The 20,396-nt window shown below is 37.7% G+C and overlaps 1 long non-coding RNA gene across 2 annotated transcripts in view; it reads right to left on the bottom strand.

Moving 5' to 3' along the window:
- LOC122229454 overlaps nucleotides 1-17,322 on the bottom strand; it is an 89,159-nt gene extending 71,837 nt beyond the window's left edge. Inside the window, exon 1 of one of the 2 annotated variants that reach the window (XR_006206995.1) lies at nucleotides 17,015-17,322. This is a non-coding gene — a long non-coding RNA (uncharacterized LOC122229454). The remainder of the gene's footprint in view (nucleotides 1-17,014) is intronic. The other variant, XR_006206994.1, reaches the window with a different exon arrangement.
- Between the last annotated feature and the right edge of the window lie 3,074 nt (nucleotides 17,323-20,396).

The raw sequence follows: 20,396 nt of genomic DNA, 5'->3' as shown, positions 1-20,396 counted from the left end.
ATTTGAGATTAATTCAGGTACTAATAATATGGATTCTTATAGTTAAGGAAGTTTTCAGTAAAGAAAACTTTATGTATGTATGTATTTTAAATGTTTATTTATTTTAGAGAGAAAGAAAGTATGTGCACACAACCTGGGGAAGGGCAGAGAGGGAGAGAGAGAATCCTAAGCAGGCTCTATGCTGCCACCGCAGAGCTTGACGTGGGGATCAGTCTCATGAACCACGAGATCATGAGCTGAGCTGAAATCAAGAGTTGGACACTTAACCCACTGAGCCACCTAACCACCCTAAAGAAGACATTATTTAGATGGCCCTAGAGGCATTGTTAAGTGTCAGATCCTAGGTCATAAACTATTGAATATGTAAGATAGAAAGATTTTATGGATCACATCTGCTAGAATAATAGATGATGAAGTTGGGTACATAAATTGGGCCCAGATTATGTAGAACCATGAATTTCTGACAAAGAATTAGGGTCTTGATTCATTAAGTCATGGAGAGATGCTAAAGATTTCTAAGCAAGAAAGCAACATGATGAGAATGGTATTTTTAGAAGATTTATCTCCAGGTTGGGCATTGCAGGGATCAAAGCAGGGAAAGTCAGAGGCAAAGAAACCCGAGAGATTATAGAAGTTGGCCAATATGGCTGGACTATATGCCAAGTTCTGGTTTAGTCTCTTCTTGCTTGGTTTTACTCTTAATTTCATTTTCATGTAAACACAGGCATTTATTCAAGGTTGTCATTTTCTAAGTTACTTCTAAGTTTATTACAAAAAATCATAAACCTATAAATGACTTGATGTATCCTTCATCAGAAACATTAAATATTCTTCATTAGATGAAGCAATAAATGTCTTTTTAAATATCAGATCCAAAAAGTCAATAAACAAGCAATTTTTAAACAAACAATGTAGGTAACTCCTTTTGGTTTAGGCCATAGCAAATAGAAATTGAAAATCATAATGAAAGTAACTATTATGTAGGTGCCAATTTTCAGTAAAAGAATTGTTAGTTACATCATTTTATGTAATTATATCAATGATTTCTTAGTATTACATTAACTCCATTTTATAGAAAAGGAAACTGATATGTTAAGGCAAAGAAATCTGGGGCATCTGACACAGAGCCTACCTGCCTTCCATTGATCTCCTCAAAGAAGACAAAGCATATACGTGATGCTATTATATCAGAAAGTAAGAGAGCTGATGGCACAAAGTCCAAATGGCTTGCAAAGAAATAAGACCTCATGGAAAGGTTGAAATTGTCACTGGGCTTTGAAACTGTAGCTTGTTCAGAGAACATTTGGATGGAGAAAACAACATGAATACAAATGTGGAGGAAAGAATCATCTTGTCATATGATGGAAAAATGTGTAAAGGGTAGTATCAGAGAAAAATTGGGTGTTGAGCTGGATAGAGAATTGAACTGGATCAGTGAGATATGGCAAGATAGAAAAATGGGACATCAAGAAAGCCTCCAAGATGTATAATTAGAAAACCAAGCGTCTGGTCAAGCCATCCACTAGGAGTAGGAATACGGAAGGAAGAATGCAAGGGAAGGAGGGCTGATGAGGAAAGACACAATGAATTTAGTGTTCAATATGCAGTATTCACATGCAGTTATTCTACATATGGAGTTGTCCAGTTGACAGCTGGTGATGGTAAAACACAGCAAAACAGGAAGACAAGAAGTTCCTGGGGTAATCCATTACCAAAGAGAATGCAGACATTTATCAGGGAAGCCTGGAAAAATATAGCCACATCTTCAGAAAAGGAACATTTAGAAAAAGAACTGTTTTATATATATGTTCTAGTATATATTCAAGTAGCGAAGACATATATACTCAAGTATAGAAGGTCAAGAAAAGACTGTGGAGCTGGTTAAAACAGAAATAACGTGCAATGTGTAAAAAGATGATGTTCAGGTTTTCTCCATCCATCTTGCATAGAAGAAACAAAAGGAGAAGATTTTAAATTTTGCTCTCAGTAGTATTTACAATAGTAATAACTACCCATGACACAGAAGCTCTTTGTATGTAAGGTGCCAGGGATGATTGGTCAAACCTATAGTATGCCAGGTGTAGAAACGGGTCTTTGCCATGTACTCTTGACTTTAATCCTCTCAAAAACTCATGAGATGGTTATGATTATCATCAGGTTGGAGAGGCAGGAATTGAGGCCATACTACTTGTCCACTGGATGGGAGAACTGGTGTTCAACCTCGGATTTGCCTGACCCTAGAACATGCACTCTTACCTACTATGTCGTAAACTTCACTAAATTCATGGGCTATAGTACAAAACAGTATGCTGGAGTACAAACGGTAATTAAATGGGTTCCCAATTATAGTTCACATTTCACTACAGTGCAACAAAGATGAGCTCCTTTCCATTGTTCAGTAACAGCGAATTAAAGACATTTAGCATATATTAGAGTAATTGAATACCCCCCAATTCCATTTCTTTTTTTCTTTCCAAACCTTTTAAAGTGACTATAGTGTGCAAGACTACACGTCTTGTCTTCCAATTCTTTTCATAAGGAAGCAGAAGTGAGATGTAAATTGCAAACAAACAAATAAGAAATAAGGGAGTTTCTTTTTCTCTGGTTTTCCTCAGTCTCTGGGCAAATTTCATTTAAATATTTTATGGTACAGTCATTCCTTTCCTAGCTTTCAGATGGTGAGCATTTTAGTCATTATTTTACAAGGCCAACACGTTTGTTGACTGAAGCAGTCATAGAGAGGCCAAGAGCAATAATTCTTATCATTTTATTCTGAGGGAGTGAATCTATTTTATACCATCTTTGGCTACAATGTAAATCTCAGAGAGAATCAGAAGCTAGTCTGTGTTTAAATGAATTAACTTCATACTGAAGTAACCATGATAGTTTGGGCCATAAATTAAGCTGATTTAAAAGAATTCAGCCAGAACATTCCAAAAATGGTTACGGAGCCAAGAGACTGAGATCTTTTACTTTTAAAGGAAGTGGTTCTTAAAAACATTAGCTAACAAACTTCATAGTTTTTGTTATTGGCATAACATTATTGGTGTAGTGTAATTTAGAGCCCCAGCAATGAAAGAAAGCTATACGACCATTATGAGCACACTATAGTTATCTTTCTTACTAAAAGCATATTAAAAACCTTTTTTCCCTCGGTTTTTGTCAGGAGAACTGAATATATTTTCTCCTGAAATAATGAAATATAGGGAAAGAATACTTTTATATTAGAAAAAAACTAGAATAATAGCACACATATTTCTTTTTTATTTTAGGTGTTTTAGCAAAGAGCTGTCTCTTATAATTGAGATTGCATTATTCAGGTCTATTAATGAAAATGTTTTTATTAGCTCTCACTAGGTTATACAAGTATAGGTAAAGATACGCATTCCTGAACCTCTTCCTATGTGCTTTTTTTTTTCTATGTGCTTTACATATATTACCATATTTTCTTAATATGGATCCTAGGGAATAGATATTTCTGCTATTCTTACTTGATAAAGAAACAGGTTCAGAGGGGTCATCATTTACCCCTGTGAGTGGTCAATCAGTTTGTGAGGGGCCCAGCAAGAATTCAAACCTAGGTAAGCACTGCTTGGCAAAATTATTATGCTTACTGTATTATTTTATTTTTAAAAAATTAACTTTATTGAAGTATAACTTACATATAATAAACTATATACACTTTAAGTGTACAATTCAATGAGTTTCGACAAATGGGTGCACCATTACGGGAAAGATACAGAACATTTCCACCATCCCCACAAGTTCCATTTGGTACCATATGCCACCTCTTCTTCTTCCCTTCTTCTTCCATTCATAGGCTTTCTATAACTAGATATAATTTTTTTATTTTATTACATGCATGTTCTGTTTAACAAGACAATATTACCACAAAATGCCAAATCCACATTTCTTCGTCTTCTGCAGTAACTTGAAACAATACGGTACTTCTGTTAATATCAGATAATATTACCAAATCTAACACCTTACCAGATAATACAGCAGTTAGTTTAGGGACCAAAGGATCAATGGCAATGGGGGGGGGGGGAGGAAAAGTGCATATAAATTTGTTTTGTAAAGTCAACTAAGTAAAAAATTAATCCCAGAAAGTGTTAATAAATTTAATATGGTCTTAGGTGCACCAAAGTAATAATACCTGCCTTAGAAGGGTGATCACTAGGTCCAGATAATCTGGACTGCAGAGTCATGGGATCATAAGTCTTCTGTTTTCCAGACATGATACTTTCAGCCTCCTCTATTCTCCTCCTTGTCTATCAGCTTCCCTGCTACCTTCCTCCTGGGGGACCTAAGACTCTCCACACACCTTTCATCTTAGGTCATGAACTGCTTGTTCTGACCAGTGATACAGCCAGCAAGTGAGAGAACCAAGTTGCTATAAGGCTTGGCAAACCAGTGTGAAATGTTTTAGTCCTTTATTATACAATTGTCGTGGTTTAATTAAGAGAAACAAATAATGATTCATAAATGGATGAAGCACTTTGTTAAATAGGAAAACAATAACAACATTCAGATATTTAAAGCAAATGTAATTTTGTTTTCTATGACTGATCTGATTTTCCTTTGAGATCTTCATCTCTTTGGTAAATGAGAAAACAAAACACTTTTTTCAATTCCTGAACTATAATATCTCATTTCTTCCCTATTAAACTATCTCTTCTGGTTGATTCTGTCTTTCTCAGTTAAGGTTTCTGGATGCCCTCTCTTCCCTCATGCTTTTTGGAGACAAATAAATGAACTTTCTAAGGTTGGCAGAGGTTACAAAGAAGGATGTTCAAAAGCACAATGTTTTCAGGAAAATATCTCTTAGCCATAGATGTTCTTTTATCCTCTCACCAGGTTTTGTCTTCTCTCTCCACAATCTGACAGAGCTTATAGCTTGGGCTCCCTACTTCCCCTTCTTTTCTGCATCACATCTTGCTTCTTCTGAAGGGCTTAGCCTCAAAACAGAATCCATTCCACACACCAGGGAAGGAGCAAAAGATCTAGTCAGACCTCTGGCTCCAGATCCCTCTGTGGAAGCTATAGAGATTTGGAAATTCCCTTTATATTGCAGCAATACTAAAATTTTAAGGCTGTTGTCTTGCTAAGAATAAAAAATACAATTTGCAATGCAAAACTTAGTACTGATGTTCTCTCACTCTTTTCTTGTTTTATTCTCTGATGTAGTAATGCTAATCTTCCTCAAGGCAGAGTAAAGCAATATAAAGGATAATATATTAAAAAGAAACATCATATGAATAGATGTATCAAAATATATTACCATCATTTCATTTATAAATACTGTGGAGAAAAGAGAAAGGAAATACTACATCTTTCCTTAATATTGTTCTGAGTGTCCCTTTCTAACAGGGTCAAAACTTGACAGCCAGGCATTTGAATTTTCCACAAATTTATTCATCTCATCTTGAACTATTCTTGAGACACATGTTAAACACATGTTCCAAACACAAGAGATTAATCATTGTTTCTCTAAACAACGTTTACTTTTCTGTCTCCATATCTTTGCTCAAGCCTTTATCACTACCTAGAAGGTCCTTCCTTTTTCATTCATTTGGGCCAACTCAGATCTCATCTCTACCATGAAGTCAGGCAATATTGAAAACTCTCTGTCTAGGACTCTTGCATATCTCTATTATATATTGCATCTCCACTATAACAGCTTCTTTTTCTTTTATGAATTAGAGATACTTCTTAAAGGATCTGTCTCCCACACTAAAGTGCATGGCTGCAGGGCAGGAACTGTGAACAATTCACCCCAGTTTCACCCACAATACCCAGCAAGGTGCCTTATATGTATTACATGATATGTGGCTACAGTTATACATATCTGTGATGTTGGGAGAATGCAAATGAAAGGGAGAAAAATGTCTTCTTCTTAGTTATTTCTTGTAAAATTCAAAAGAAGTATGCCTGGCCTTTTGGAACTAAAAGGAACCTAATATAATAGAAGTCTCACCCACAGTCTATATAATACAGAGGACTTCACAAATGACAGAGAATTTCTTCAAAAAGAAAAATACTTTTCTATCAACTAACATATTAAGAGAGTCTACTTAGAAAATTTGCTTTAAAATCTCTATGACTTTTGCAAATAGTAATGCATTTTCTTATGCCACTTGGAAAACTACATGAAATTAGGTATTCAGATCTTGATATCCAAATATTGAAATAATATAGATTATTTATTGTAACTTCAGAAGAGTAATTACAGTAATTAAAAGGTCAAGGATAGTAATTCAAAGGAAATCAAAAATAAAATCTTAACACAGACTAATTTAGTCTAAAGAGTATAGCTTAAAGTATATTAACATTCTTAAAGAGTGGGAAGGCAAGATGAGATACTGTTTTTAGAATATAACCAGGAATAACTTAAGTAGCCAAAACTGGTGTAATGGATTAGTTAGGTAGAAAGTAATGGCAACAAATTTTTGTTGGTTGGATCGGATAAAGGTCGAAAGCATATTCTGAACAGACCACATCATCTTTGAGACATACACCGACATTTATGTTGACATAGTGATAGCCAGAATGACCGAATGGACCCAATGCCCCCCAACCTTCACATGGCCATGGGGAAAACATATGGAAAATGAAACAAGGATTGTAAGAAATTTTAGAGAGAAATTAAAAATAGCTCGGTAGTCATACAAGTGTTAAGAACCAATCTTAAATAAATAGCAAACACAATCTCATTACACAAGAAAGGATGTAATACATATTTGTTGTAATACACATTTACCAAAGTTGTAATACATATTTACCATATTGCCCAGGAGCATAGTCCTTATCCATTACTTTACACCATCTCTCCAAAGCAGCGTATGGAAAGTTGTTCTGAGTCAGACCATTTAGTGAGAAATGCTCTCTGACAGCAGTGCCAAGGAACATTTTCTTGATGGATATAATCAGTCACAAAATCCTCTATTCCCACTCTCATGCTTCATCCCGTCACTAAATATTATCTGTACTTCTATTATGTGCAAGACTTCATTCTAATTTCCATTTTCCAGACGGTTGAGTCATAGCACCTGTTCTTAAGAAATCACAATCTGGGGCACCTGGGTGGCTCAGTCAGTTAGGCATCCAACTCTTGATTTTGGCTCAGGTCATGGTCTCACAGTTTGTGAGATGGAGTCCCATGTTGCGCTTAGCGCTGACAGCACAAAGCCTGCTTGGGATGCTCTCTCCCTCTCTCTCTGACCCTCCCTCCACTCTCAAAATAATTTTGAATAAAGAGAAAAAAAACCACAATCTACTCTGGGACAAAGAGATACCTCTACTCTAGGAGAAGAAATAAATGCCACCAGAATTTCTTTCAGGGTTTCATAGAAAAGAGATTATCAAATATTCCAGCTCAGTGCTCTGTGCACAATCAATATTGGTCAAATAGATAAATGAATAGATGAATTCATAAATCCAGAAATTTACCTAAGTTCCATCTAAATACATTAGAGATTTTCAGCCTATATCACATCTGAAGCATAAATTAGCTCTATATTACATACATCTATGTACATAAAAATAATGCCTTGCAAGCTTCTATGAGTAATACTGCTTCTTATGATGCTTGGCCTATCACTAAATGTCTGCAACACATGCCATTTTGTGCAGTTTGATAACATGCCTCCTTATATTTAATTATTTAAGACTTTTTAAAAAATTTTTTCAATGTTTATTTATTTTTGAGAGACACAGAGAGACAGAGTGTGAGTAGGGAGGGGCAGAGAGAGAGGGAGACACAGAATTCAAAGCAGGCTCCAGGCTCTGAGCTGTCAGCACAGAGCCTGATGCAGGACTAAAACCCACGCACCGTGAGATCATGACCTGAGCCGAAGTCGGACTCCCAACCGACTGAGCCACCCGGGCGCCCCTAATTATTTAAGACTTTAAATGTAATAGTTTCCTCTTTTTTTCTTCGATGATTCTATCTCCTGGCTGCCCTCCTATCCTTCTGGCTTCAAGTTTTCCATCTCCTTTGTGGCCTTCTCCTCTTGTATCTGTGCCTTTGTTCTTGCCAGGGTTCTGTTCTTGGCTTTCTATTTTCTCCATTGTACATTTTGCTCTAAGTGATAGCATCTGGCCCCATGGTTTCAGCGACACTCTTGTCCACTTACCATTCCCACATCTAGTTTCCCAGGTCAGATATATGTCCTAAGCTGAGACCCATACATCTACCTGAGTACTGGAAGGCTCTATCTGAATGGCACGACACATAGACACCTGACACTGAACAAATCCTATAAATGCTAGTGCCTAAATATTTCTGGATTCCATAACCTACATATTCTGCTCACTGCTACTCCTTTGCTCGAGTCCTTTATTATTTCTCAAATGGATCTGTTCAATATCACTTATCTGATTATTCTATCTCATGCTTACTTTCTCACCAATGCACTGGGATCCATTCTCCACACCACTGAGATCGATCTTTAGAAAACTAATCTGATTTCTTTACTTCCCAGCTGAAAAGAGTTCAATAAGAACGCATAACTGAAAAGATAATTAGCTTGGTGTCTGCTGGCACTTAGGATCTATCCACTAACTACCTTTCTGCCTTCACCTTTGATCATACTTGTTGTTCTCTATAAAACAATGATTAGTGACCTTGCCAGTTTCCAGAATGTCCTCTTTTGTTTCTATATCAGTACAAGTGTTTCTTTTTCCACCCTTTCTCTATCCTTCATCTGATTAATGTAAATACTCATCTCTGAGTTTTCTCTTAGGATACCTCCTTCAGAAAGCCCTCCTGAACCATTGCAGCTTTCTATATACTGCACCAAATGCAGCAGACAGAATGTCATCTGTGATTAATCCTTGTTGTAGGTATGAATGTTTATCTAACATCAATTTAAGGCCTTGAAGGCCTTTTCTTGCTACTGAAAAAACTGACTGCAAAGATGATATAGATTAAAATGACTGTAGCCATATTTGTTAATGGTTACTGATCTAGGGGCTCCTGGGTGGCTCAGTCGGTTGGTTGAGCATCCGACTCAGCTCAGGTCATGATCTCATGGTTCATGAGTTTGAGCCCCACATCGGACTAGCTGCTGTCATCACAGAGCTGGCTTGGGATCCTCTGTCCTCATCTCTCTCTGCCCCTCTTCCACTCACGCTCTCTCTCTCAAAATAAATAAACATAAAAAAAAGAGTTCCTGATATAAAGTTTCAACCCTAGCTCTCTTAACTACCAATTTGGTGATCTTAAGTAAGTGTTTTCTTTTTTGTTTTGTTTTGTTTTCTTTAAACCTCTAAGCTTTTTCCCCTCTAGAGTGGATATAGTTCACTACTTCATTGGCTTTTTATCATATGAAATGAAATATTAAATGTGAATCACTGACTGAATTGCAGGGAATTCAATAATTACATATATGCCACGGTAACTAATGAAATTTAATTTCACAGCACTTTGTGTTAACATTAACCTCCATAGCTCATTTCTGACCTCAGGTATTTTCTTCTACTGACTGTGTATACGGATTCATCTGTATACAAGTTGCTGTTGCTAGTTCAGTAATCCCTCCCCTCCCAGTAGCCTGTCCTCTCTAACTATTCATCTTCTCTATGTCCCCTGACCAAGCTTTGAAGCAGGTCATCTCATTTATTGATCAAATCATCTCAAAAGGTGGAATTTTGTCAAATATTCAAGAAAAAAAAACACAGTCACTTAAAATTGAATGTCAGATATCACTTCTAAATTTCCTCAACCATTACTCTTGAGTTGGAGTTTCAAAAGTAGAATCACACTAAAGAATGCACCTTGTCTTTTCCCCAGCAGGAGAGGGGAGAGGATATGTGAAACGGCAGCTGTAGCAGCTTTGACGTCCATAAAGGTCAATTAAATTTAAAGATACAATGTAAGTAAAAGTACCATTTATCAATGTGTTATTTACACGTGATTTGTGTCTTTCCTATAAAATCAATAGTAGAGTTGCATTATCACTCACTTAATTTCTTTTTTACATGTATTTATTTTTGAGAGCCAGAGAGATTCAGAGCATGAGCAGGAGAGGGGCAGACACAGAACCCAAAGCAGGCTCCAGGCTCTGAGCTGTCAGCACAGAGCCCAACGCGGGGCTTGAACTCACGAACCAAGAGATCATGACCTGAGCTGAAGTTGGATGCTTAACCAACTGAGCCACCCAGGTGCCCTGCATTATCACTCACTTAAAGACAAAATGTAATTACTTTTTATCCAATCCCACTAGTCATTCTTTTATTTTTCTTCTTTCTCATCTTCTTCTTCTCTTCCTTTTCTTTCCAAAACAGTTCAATCTTAAAGCCACTCAATGTAGGTGATGAAGGTAAATATTTGCACAGGTTTCAGGGATAGGAAAGAAAGGGAGTCCCCTGAAAAGTAGTGTTCTGAGTCCAAGCACGGTAAGGAGGGCATTCTTCCCCAACAACAGGCAAGCATAAAGTATCACAACCCAGGATGTAAAACAGGATTTCACATAGGGAAGAGTCTAGCACAAGAGGCCTAATAAGGTAAGAAGGGTATTTATGCAGAAGGAAGGTGGCAATGGTGATGGCATAAAGGGAGGTTGATCAAATAAGTAATATATTTAAGATAAGAGGATCCTGCTTCCGCATTGCAACAGAATTCAGTTCAAATATAGAAAGAAAAAACATTAGAATTAACCTTGTTTTGTAATTGGTGGCATCAATGTGAAATAGTGGTCTTCAATAGGTAGATAAAAATGGAGAAATATGGATGTAAATATATGTATCATGTGTATACGTGTATATTATGTGTGCATATGTGTGTTCAAATGCATGCATATGTATACTCTAGCTTGTCCACTAAGTGGTATGGGACTAGTGATACTCTTAATAGTCATGAATGTCCATGACTCCCACTCAGATCTTGGCTTCTAAATACCATTCGCCACAGATAGGAAATAGGGCTTGTTGGAGGAAAGGCCAATTTTAGGTCTTAAGGCAATACAAGATGAACACAGAATATCCTTTTGTGCCAGAAACTAAAGAATTGCTCAAAAAACAAATGATGGAAACATGTCAGAAGAACAAAGTAGTAACGTTGAAGGATATTTATTACCCAACTGAGGAAAAATTATGCTTTTGGCATAAAAATGGATGTAGAAGTCAATGGAACAGATAAAGAGCCCAGAAATGGATGCAAACATACATGGTTGATTGTTTTTCACCAATGATGCAAGAAAATTCAGTGTGGAAAGTATAACCTCTTCAGTTAAGATGCTAAAACAGTTTTGCAATATATATATATATATATATATATATATATATATATATATATATTGACTCAACTCTTACTTTAAATCTTCACGTCATATTTTTAACAATCATAATGGACCATATACTTATGTGTAGGAGCAAAACCTACCAAATTCCTAGAAGAAAACATAGAGTAAACTGAGTGAACTTCAGTTTAGTGAAGGTTTTATTAAATACAAAGCAAAGCATAGTAGTAATCATTTAAAGTTTTTGAAAAATTTGGACTTTAGAAGCAATTTCCTTCAAAATTAGGGAGAGAACTTGAGTCTAGAATATATACAGCATTCTTACAACTTAATAAGAATAAAACATCCCAAATGGAAAAAAAAATGTGAACAGATGCTTCACCAGTGAAGATATATGGATGGCAAATGAGTACATGCAAAGATACTCAACATGATTAGTCATTAAGGAGATGCAAATCAAAACCACAAAAAGATAATACTGCACACTCACTACAATGTCTAAAACTTTAAATACTGGTCATACTCAAGTATCAGTGAGGTGGTGAAGCAATCATAACTCTTACACACTTCTGGTGGGAATGCAAAATGGTATAGTTTTTTGGAAAGGGGTAGCACATTTTTAAAAGTCAATAGGGCCAAGCCATTTCACTCCTAGGTATTTACCCAAGAAAAATGAAAGCATATGTTCATACAAAGATGTGTACACAAATTTTCACAGCAGCTTATTTGTAATAGCCTAAAACTGGAAACAACCCAAATATTCCCTAGAAGGTGAGTAGATAAACAAATTGTGGTATAACCATATAATAGAGTACAGCTCAACAATAAAAAAAAAAAAAAAGAAATACCAAAATATCTACTTAAGTTTTTTCATTGGTATCATGCCTTCAACTACAGGCATTTAGTACCCCCCACCCAAAATAATGAATTACAGAGGCAGTTAAATCTCAAAATCATCATGGTGAGTGAAAGAAGACAGGCAAAAAATAAAAGAATACATAATGTATAATTCTATTCACATAAAATTCTAGAAAATATAAACATATCTTTCTATATCTAGTCTATAACATAATAGCCCGTCATCTACAAAAGTGCCATGAAAGGTAAAGAAAGACCAACAAAGTGTTCCAGGAATGTGAAGAAGCATGGCAACTAAATGTGAACAGATGAAAGCATGTTTGCTACTAAGGCATCACTGGGACAATTGGGAAGTTTGAGTGTGAGGTAAGGACCTTGTGGGAACCGCTGACAATATTTGAATGGAATCTGATTAGATGTAGTAATGTGTCAAAATCTATCTCTTGGTTCTGTTTGTATTGAAGTTACATTGAAGAATATTCTGGTTTGTAGGAAATGCTAAAATATTAGGGGTGATAGAGGCACGTATTTGGCCACCTACTCTCAAATGCTTTAGGAAAAATGAAATTGTTCTTTGCACCATACTTTCAATTTTTCTATAAATTTCAATCGACAGAAGGGTAGATAAATATAGATAGGCATAGATAAAAAGATTAAAATTATCAGGATGGGCTAAAATAATAAACAATAATACTTTTTTCTATACAGCTATCTATTGAAATTTATAGAAAAATTACAGGACTTTTTTCAATAACTCCATCTCTTTCATCTTCTTTCCCTAACTAAATGTCTCAAGATCTCCACCCTAACACCACCAAATGTATATACATTTCTCCCTGGAGGAACTCTGCCATCCTCCCCCAGCAAAGGTCTACAACAAGGTGGCCTCAAGATTTAATCTGACACAGAGATGCATTATTGGTCTACAGAATCTGTGCTTGTTTGTTTTCCCCTATGCTTGTTTCATCATCGTATTTTAGAAGCAGACAGTTCACTTTCTAGTTTTACAGGTCCAGAAATGAAGAGAGATTCTGCTCTAGGTAGATCCCCAGAGTCTTATTTGTATCTGATTAGATGATGATATTTGGGATTAGGGGGTTGATGAGAGCTAGATGAGATTTTGAACTTGAGTTGATGCTGTCATACATGGAGTCTTTGGGGGATGTTGGGATGGAGTGGCTGTATTTCCCATGTGGGATGGATATGAACCTTTGGGGCCAGAGAAGGGACTGGTAGGCTGCAAAATGTACCACACGCCCAGACCCCCTACCCTAGTTCAAAAAGGAAATATTTACAGAAAAACTGTAGAAACTATGAATGTTACCTTTTTCAGAAAAAGGGCCTTTTCAACCGTGATTCAATTAAAGGTCTTGAGATAATCCTGAGTTACTGGGTGAGCCCAAATCCACTGATAAGTTTCCTTATCAGATAAAAGGCAGAGGGATATTTGAGGCAGACAAAAGAGGGCAAGATACAGATATAAAGAAAGGGTGTCATGTGAAGACAGAGTTGGAAACTGCAGTGATGTGGTCACAAGCCCAGAAAGCCAGGTCAGCCACCAAAAGCTGAAGAAACAAGTTGTCGCCTTGATTCCTCAGAGACAGTATAGCCCTAGTGATTTCAGACTTCTGGCACCATGCTGGAGCCTGGATTTATAGGTGGGCAAAACTCACAAAGCCTCTCCCTCAAGGCATTTATACATTAGTGGGGGAGACATATGAGAAATATATCAGTCATCAAATAGTGATATGTGAATTGATGGGAAATAAAGCAGGAAGAAGAATATATAAATGCTGTTTGGGTTGATGCTATTTTTGCTTAAAACTCTTAATTATCCTCAATATCCATTTTCCTGAATGATACAAGGAAACATGGCTACCTGAATAAAACTATATCCCTCAGCCTCCTTTGTAGCTAGGCCATCTGACAATGTCTTAACCAATGGAATGTGAAGAGAAGCAATGTGTACAGATGCTAAGATACATACTTAATAAAGGATACCTTTCTTTCCTTTCCCTTCTTGGTAGAAATGTGAACCACCCTGAACAGGGACTCTAGGGAATTGTAGAGCCTCCAAATGGAAGGAATCTATGTTCCTGAATATAGATGTTTGGAAGGGGAGGTGACTCCCTGTCTATTTCTGGAATGCTATGCAAGAGATAAGTGCAATTCATTTTTTTAAATCTCAGTATTGGGTCTCTTTGTTTCAGCAGCTAAGCCTGTAACCTAACAAATAAATATTTTAATTTAGATGGTGAAGGCAGGCCTTTCTGAGCAGAGACCAAGCAGACTAAGGAACCAGAGGTTGTAGAGAGGCAGTATATTATGTTGAGCGTTGTATCTGCCCCAGTTTGGGTGGCTTTAAAAGCAAATTTTGAGGTAAAGGTTTGGGTGCAGGTACTTGTTTTGAGAGGTGATCCCAGTAACCACAGATGAAGGAGTGGAGAAAGAAAGGGGGAAAAAGAGATCAAAGAGATCAAACATGCCAATGAGCAGGTCACCCCTGAGAGCCTTGGGAGCGCCATACCATTCAAAACCCTCTGAGGAACTTTAAGGAACATGTCTCAGAACTTTAAGGGGCATGTCTCCAAGAGATGAGGGACAAGGTATTTTACCCACCATACCCAACACCCACAGAGAGTTTTCTCTGGAGGCATTAAAGACCTGGCACCTTTAAGCTTTACCCTGCAAACGCTGAGCAAGCCCCCAAACAATAATCAGAGAAAGCTCTCAGGCTGACAAGTATACAAACCAGGGGCCTGTGGTGGGAAGCTCTGAGCATGTGGAAACTTACTACTTCTCCCACAGATGAATTCAGAAGTAAGCCAAGGGACCATGTGGCAGGACATTAACAGTCCTATAGCAAGGGGCACCTGGGTGGCTCAGTCAGGTAAGTATCCAACTCGATTTCTGCTCAGGTCATGATCTCAAGGTTCTTGAGTTTGAGCCCTGCATCGGGCTCTGTGCTGACAAGATGGAGGCTGCTTGAAATTCTCTTTCTCCCTCTCTCTGCCCCTCCCCTGTTCATGCTTTCTCTATCTCTCTCAAATTAAATAAATGAAACTTAAAAAAACAAAAACAAAAACTGTCTGATAGCCAAGGTTCAAATTCTGGCTCTTTCACGTACTAGCTGTGTCACCTAGAGTCAGTTGCTTAGCCTCTCTGTCTCAGTTTCCTCATCTGTAAAATGGAGATAATTATAGTACTCACCCACTTCAGAGGCTTGTTGTATTATATATTATCAGAGATATGATGCACAATAATTAGAATACCGCTCTTCATATGGTGAGAGTTATTTGTTAGTTTATTTTTGTCTGAGACAAGAAATAAATTTATTAATCTAAACCATATTTAGGGCACCTGGGTGGCTCAGTCGGTTAAGCATCCGACTTCGGCTCAGGTCATGATCTCACAGTTCATGGATTCTAGCCCCGTGTTGGGCTCTGTACTGACACGAGTTGTAGCTCAGAGCCTGAAGCCTGCTTCAGATTCTGTGTCTCCCTCTCTCTCTGTCCCTACCCTGCTCTGTCTCTCTCTGTCTCAAAAATAAACATTAAAGAAAAATTTAAACCATATTTATTATTGAATCTTCAGTGTTTGTCACGAGGTGAACAATAGTAGTAGGTATTATATAAATGTTTATTTAATGAGTAGGCAAAAAAAATTTTTTTGACTGCTGCTAGACTTTTTGGATGTATGTAGGTATGTATCAGAGGGAGACCCAGACTGGTCACTTCTCACCCATATCCTCTAAGGACTATCCAGAAGACTTGTATAATATCACCCTAAGATGAAGTTTACTGTGGGGCCAGTGATTAACCTTGCTTCATGAAGGATCTGAAGTATAATTTAATAGAGTTTCACAAGCCTCTTTTCTTGGGTAACTTCCACATTCTCTTGGGTAATTTTCACATTTCATGGGAGGCTCAGTTCTAAATAAAACTAATGAAGTTTCTTGGCAAAATAGAAGAAAATCATGGTCTTGGCAGCTGGTTTTTTAAAGAAACCCTACATGCCAACAGTTGTGCCAGTGGTTAAGAATGGTGCCACTTGAAACCAAGCTAAACTTGAAAGGTTCCAGAAGATTTCCCCAAGAAACAGAAAGCTGAAGAAAGGCCAGGGAGTTTTTGTTACACCTATGGAACAGAGCACAGAATCCAGATGTAAGTACTGAGAAAAGAAAAGATGATACTCTACACGGCCGGCAACTAGAGACACCAGTGGCCCATCGTGGAGGGTAGAGGACACCTAACGGAGATGAGGAAGAAAATGAACACGTATTGAATGTCTAATTAGGCCTCAAAACCTTGCACTTAAAAGTTACAGAAGCAGGGCACCTGGGTGGCTCAGTTGATGAAGCATCCAACTTGGGCTCAGGTCACGATCTCGCAGTTGGTGAGTTTGAGCCCTGCATTGGGCTGTGTGCTGACAGCTCAGAGCCTGAAGCCTGCTTCAGATTCTGTGTCTCCTTCTCTCTCTACCCCTCCTCTTCAAAAATAAATAGAAAACATTTTTAAAAATTAAACAAATAAAGTAAAATTTGTAGAAGTATTTTCATCTAATCCTCATGATGCTGTCTTGAATAATATTATGCATTAAGTCATGTTAATCTATCTCACTCCCAAATCCATGCTCTTTGCAGGCAATTTTAAAGGAGGGAGGGTGTCATATGGTCCCTAAGTATGAGCTGTGAACTACACCCAGAATGCTATGAACAAACTACTGAAGAATTTGCAAAAGTGCACGAAAATGTGAAAAGCCTTATAACTCTATGGCTGCCAGATCTTGGTCATTTCATGAACTCAAAAGCAAGGCCGGAAACATCCGTGGGCTTCATCCCTCTACAAGTATCTTCATAGTTAGGGTAAAGCTTCAGAACATTCCACAAAACAGAGAAAATCATAATAATGCCTTACCAGATGTCCAGGTCAATTTCAGATTCCAGAAACGGCACGAGAGGTCCTGCGATGTGACACTATTAGAACTCAAGTTCTCCAGAAAGGTGAGGTGGTAAAAGCTTTGAAGCCAGCAGTAATTTCATGGGAAATAATGGTCGTGAGCATTTACTCCACTTTCGTTTGGTTCAGCTTTGCACTGAAAGTACTTCAACAAAGAATCCGTATGAGCCACAAAAGAAACAGATTTTGAATTTAGGTAGACTGCACCATATAGATAAGCATCTCAGTTTTGTTTTGTTCTGCTTTGCCTTTTGCCTTTTCGGTCAAAGGGTTTCAGTTTGTTTCCGTTTTTTGTTATCATGGTTTTTGGAGGCGGTGCTTGTATAGTTGTTTGTTTTGACTATTTTCCATCACTGGGAAATACAAATAGGTTAAGGAAGTGAGATCAAGGTTTAAAGCTCTGTTAAAATTTCTTCAGAGATGCTGGAGAAGAGAGAAGTGCCAGGGTTTGGAGCGTGCAACTGCATCCAATAACAATATCTCAATTGTCTCAGCAAGCACAAAGGAACAAGGGGCAGTGCTTTCCTTTCAGATACTTGGTCTGCAAAACTTCTTTGGGCGGGTTTTCTTTGTATTTTCAGGCAATAAATTTCCTGATGACATAAACCTCGTCATCTTGTTTCACGTTGTGGAAATGCCACGCCAGCCTCATGTGTTGTTGAATTAGGGAGAAAAGAAATATTATTTGGATTTCTATTGACAACAACAAAAAGTTTTGATTGGATTGAGCTATATAAAATTACTGATACTGAGCTATTTTTTTTCAAAGCTTCAGAGCTGTATTTTTTTTACAGCTTCCAAGTTGCAATTTCCTATGACTCAGAATATTGAACCAATTTCCTATGAATAAATTTCCTATGATTAAAAGTATTCCTGATGCTTTTACTGGGAATAAGTGATTCCCCCACTAATATTTCTATAGCTCAGTAAGATTTTGGAGTATACTCTTGATTACAAAAGTTAAATACAATTATGGTATGAGAGACTATCATCTAAATTTTTGGAAATGGTAGTATTTGTAAAGCATAACAGAGTATTCTAGGCATATTTTATTAATTTCTGTTGTTTATATAGCAAGTATTATTAACCATCTACTGTAATATGGTGCTTTTAAAATATAGGGCCTAGAGTCAAAATTCATGAATTCCAATCCTGGTTTCCCACTTTTTTTTTTTAATTTTTTTCATGTTTATTTTTGAGAGAAAGAAAGAGCATTAGCGGAAGAGGGGCAGAGAAAGAGGGAGACACAGAATCTGAAGCAGGCTCCAGGCTCCAGGCTCGGAGATGTCAGCATAGCGCCCAACAGGGGGCTCAAACTCACGAACTGCGAGATCATGACCTGAGCTGAAGTTGAATGCTTAACCAACTGAGCCACCCAGGTGCCCCATGGTTTCCCCACATTTAGAGTCTCCACACATGAAGACACTTAGGTCTTCATGTCAAACGTTCTTTTTCTATAAATGGGGGCCACAATGAAGCCATCTGACTCACTGAATAGTATGAATTGAGTAAAATAACTGCACCTTACAGTACCTGGCTCATAACCACCACTCCACAACTGTGGGCAAAACAGGTAAGCCTGTTATCATGGAGCTTACAGCCTAATAAGGGAGACACAGACACAAATTATCACAACTGTCATAAATGTTATGAAGGAGAAGTGCATGTTCCTATACAGGTATAAAATTACTCTGTGGCAAGCAGGCAAAACTTCCTTTGGAAAAAGAGAATTAAGCCGAGGTCTGAAGGATAAACACTAATAAATCAGGCGCAGGTTTGATGGAAAGCATTCAAGGCAGAAGAAAATCCATGCCCTGTATTTTGAGAGGCTGTGACATTTGGGGGAACTCATTTCAGGGCTGCAAGGCAGTACCACCAACCCTCTGCAGGTGAGGAGGCAGTGGGGGCTCCACCACGAGGGTCTTTTAAACCATGTAAATTCCTTTAAATAGAGGAGTGAAGTCATTACCTGAGTGTGCTGCATAACAGAAACCTTCTTCTTTGTAAAGGATCTGGTGTGACTTATTTGTTTTGTGGCATTTATTAAAAATAATTTGATGTGCCTTGGCTTCCCCACCCTAGTTACAGTTATTTTTAAATGAGGTATATGGAGACAGAGTATTTTCTTTGGTCCAGTTTCTCCCTTTTAAATATACCTACAACTTCCAAAGGTAGCTAAAATGTGAGGTTTGAGGGCACAATCCTCTGAGTTGCCAAACGTTTCTGGGACCTCTGCACCAACTACAAGTTTGAGGGGATTTCCAAAATCACTGTCAGGTTTGATATTTCATTAGAAAGACTCACAGGACTTAGAGCTAATATACACGTGCCTATGGTTTATTACAGGGAAAGAATAAATTAAAGTCAGCCAATAACACATAGGACAGAGCCTGGGAAAGTTTCAAATGTGAAGCTTCTGTTGTCTTCAGAATGCATTTCACTTCCAGCCCTGACATGCGACAATATGCACTCACTAGTGCCAACCAGGAAGCTCACCCAAGCTTTGGTGTCCACAGCTTTGTGGGGACTTCATTAAGTGGACATGATTGATTGATTACCCATGCAGTCGCACTCAGTTCCTAGTCCCCTACTGCCCAGAAGTTGGGTTGATACCATGTGGCCCAAGGGGCCCACCGTGAGTCACCTCCATAGCATAAAGTATCAGATGTGGTCCATAATAACAAAGATACTCCTATCATCTAAGAAATCCAGAAAGTTTAGAAGTTCCCTCCCAGTGGCTAGGGACAAAGGCCAGAGCTTTCCTTTGGCCAAACCAAATGATATCCTATAAAGGTTACCTCTGGCCTTTGGCCAAGTCTGTCTTAAAGCAAAACAATCATATTCACCTGCAAATACATTTAGTATAGCTTATATATGGTAGAGACAGTACTATCATATGAATGTGCCTCACATTTGGAGGAGCCAGTATGGGGAAGGGACAGGTTTAAAGAAAAAACTAATCCATCCTAAGGGTGACTGGGTGGCTTCGTCAGTTAAGTGTCCAGCTTTGGTTCAGGTCATGAAATCACAGTTCATGAGTTCAAACCCCACATCGGGCTCTGTGCTGGCATCTCAGAGCCTGGAGTCTGATTTGGATTCTGTCTCTCTCTCTCTCTCTCTCTCTCTCTGCCCCTTCCGCACTCACACTCTGTGTCTCTCTCTCAAAAATAAACATTAAAAATTTTTTTAGGAAAAAACTAATCCATTCTATAAAGTCATTATATATATTACATTTATATTTTTACTCCTTGATTTACCATTATGTGTACTTTAGGGTAAACTTATGCAATGTTACTTAGCATAGAGATTATCTGATGATTGGCTAAATTCAGTTCTTCCT

This window comes from Panthera leo, chromosome C2 (genome assembly GCF_018350215.1).
Source record: "Panthera leo isolate Ple1 chromosome C2, P.leo_Ple1_pat1.1, whole genome shotgun sequence".
In the NCBI taxonomy this organism is placed as follows: domain Eukaryota; kingdom Metazoa; phylum Chordata; class Mammalia; order Carnivora; family Felidae; genus Panthera; species Panthera leo.
This window is presented reverse-complemented; position numbering and strand designations above follow the sequence as displayed.